We start from the raw sequence: 3,021 nt of genomic DNA, 5'->3' as shown, positions 1-3,021 counted from the left end.
TTAGGTGAGACTTCATTCAATCAAAATGAAGAGCACAAGCTCAACGCGAGCAGTGACTTGACACGCACCATTCCTATACTACACGCAACGATGCCGGTTCGCGGACCACGAGAGTAATTAAACTGCCACTCCATCTGTGTGTAGCGTCGCACTTGTTGCGTCGCAAATGGGACAGCCGCTCCAGCAAATTTCTAGTTATGGGCTTCGAGAAAAATTAATGAAAGCAAAAGAAAGAACCAGAATTCCTATTTGTCCGATGTCTCTGAATGATTGTCTCCTGTAAAGAGCCACTTGGGGGGATGGGGGGTAGGATTAGCCGTGGGGTTCGCAATCAATATGAATCCCACTCAAAGCCAACACTGGATTTTGGAGTTCACTATCGCTTGGATCCGTAAACCACCGCGGCCACGCAAGCTCGCCCTGCCGCCGAAATCCGCTGCCCAAGTGGAAGAAAGATTCCCTATGAAAGAAAAATAGAGTGCCCGATTTCTGGCAACTACTGTGCAGCCTTTGTGTACACATTTTCGCAGCAGTGGGACCGAGCGCCTCGAAAACAAACTTGTCGTATGCCCAAATGTGGCGAAATATATTCAAGGGTTAAAAGGTGCCTCATCTTTCTAACCTGTATGTTACGAAGACCTGTTGCTACCTTTTCATCATGAACATCATCATCATCATCATCCTGGCTACGCCCACTGCAGGGCAAAGGCATCTGCCATGATCCTCCAAGTACCCCGGTCAGGTGCCGATTGTCGCCATGTAGTCCCTAATCTAATCTGCCCTCCTAACTTTCTGCCACCCCCTGCTACGCTTCCCTCCTCTTGGAATTCAGTCTGTAACCCTTAATGGCCACCGGTTATCTTCCCCCCAGATTGCATGCCCTGCGCATGCCCATTTGTTTTTCCTGGTTTAAACTTTGGTGTCATTAACGAGCGTTTCTTCTCGCACACCCCAATCTGCTCTATTCCGATCCCCCCGTGACGCCACACCCATCATCCTTCTTTCCAGAGCCCGTTGCGTCGCCCTCAGTTACCCTTCGGTAATCCTCAAAGCTTTTTGTTGGGGCACTCGTGGCATCTTTCTCGTTTAATGAAGTCAAATTTTTTTCAGTTTTGGGGGAAAACTCAATGAGCTAGGCGCGATTGTGTCCCTGGCGCCGCTCTCAACAAGATGGCGGCGCCCATGCTTTTTGCCTGCAGGTTCGGCCCTACGCAGAACACGCCTGCCGGGCAGTGTAGCCACGTTGAAGGGGCAAAGCGTAGTGCAGTGAAGCGCTTGCTCGGGCGAAAAACGCAAATATGAGCCAAACAGGAATTTCCATTATTGGAAATTCCAGTTCAGTTTGCGCATTGCGTTCGCCTAAGGTAAAGAACACAAATGCGAGTGCCACAGCAGTCAAGTCAAAGCTTAGGATTGCGTATCATTTTTTTTTTTTTTTTTCTTTTCGTGCCTTTTACTCCTGGCCTGCGTGGCCCTAGCGCGCATGCACACGAAAGTAATGAAATGCTGAAAACACGAAATAATGCGGTGCGGCTGTATCATATCTATTTTGTGCGCTTTGTTCTTTGTGGACTACAGCGGTGTGCGTCATGAGAAAGTTTCGGTGCCCTTCTTGGGTGACCAGTGAAGCTATATTTAAAACCACATTGATTTGTACGGTTATTGCTACAAACTGCGTGTGGGTGTTTTTCTTTTTCGCTGCCAACGATGGGTTATCGCAACCGCGATCGGTTCTGCTGCTACGCTAGACGCGTGCTTGCCAACGGTTGGCTCTATACGCGACCCGCGACGCGTGGTCGGCACATTCAAGCAGTCAATTGCAAACCGTTCCAAGAAAAAGGATGTACTCCACTTGCCACCTAGTTCGACGATTGTACTTTCTGACCCTCGAGGAAGCGCCGCCTTCCCACGTTTTCTATAATACGATAAGATTCAGAGCGACCGCGACCACTTGTCTTTGTCAATATCTCGGAAACGCTTTCTTTGTTTTCTTTTTTTTTTTTTAAATCCAGATACTCAGACGCGCCCGTGTTCACGCGCACTTGTTCTCTCCGATAAGCAGGGAAGCTCGGTTGGGGTGGTGTCGGGCCTTGCGCATGCGCTGCTGAGCTCGTCGCTTCGCCGGCCGGTCGATGCTGGCGCGGTACTGGTAATGAACTTCGACGTGCATGGTGAAACGTCACTTTGTATTGCCACTGTAGACTAGCAATGCAATGTGTTTGCGAGCGATTGGATAAATGAGAAAGCGTGCACTGTCTACAGTTCATGCCCCTCTAGAGTAGTGGAAATGTTGCTCCAAGTGTTAGGTTTGTAATTTGCGCCTACGAACATGAACTAAACAAAGAAAATGGTCTGCAGCCGCCTTCGCTTCATAAAATTCCCGTACGAAGAAATTTCCGTGCGCGAATGAGAGAGCAAAAGAGAGAAACCATGTTAAGAAGAATGGCTGCCTTTTACGTGATCTCGCGCATGAAACCAGACGATAGATTAATTTTAGCCGTTCATTTTGATTTGCCGAATGTAAACCGGAACACTTTCTCCACGCGGTCTTCAGATTTGAATGGCAATCAATCACATCCTTTCTTTTTTTTTTTTTTTTCTGTTTCTTTCTATCTGGAACCGAAAGAATTCAGAACGCCATTTCAATCTTAGATTCGATTAGATATCGCGACTGGTATGCTGAAATATCACGCCTTATCTGGTGTTAACCTTCTTGATCACGGCAATAAAAAATCGCCAGTTCCCGAACTTTAATCGCGCCGAAGATGAACCGATATGCTGGATTCTTATTGTCATGATTTTATAGAAAGCGCTGGTTCTATGGCTAGCTTTGAGGAAAAGAAAAACATCGTTCAGGAATGTATAACTCTAAACAACTAAAAAAAAAAATCTGCCGGCAATTGGTACTACAACGAGAGTACTGAGAATACTGGAAAAGATGAAATCCAATCATGCTGAACTGAACTGAGATTATTTCATCAAGACATGCCCCGAAAAACGTGGCCACTTTCAATGATAATT

Source organism: Dermacentor andersoni, unplaced genomic scaffold (assembly GCF_023375885.2).
Source record: "Dermacentor andersoni unplaced genomic scaffold, qqDerAnde1_hic_scaffold ctg00000787.1, whole genome shotgun sequence".
Classification (NCBI taxonomy): domain Eukaryota; kingdom Metazoa; phylum Arthropoda; class Arachnida; order Ixodida; family Ixodidae; genus Dermacentor; species Dermacentor andersoni.
Note: the sequence above shows the minus strand (reverse complement) of the source record.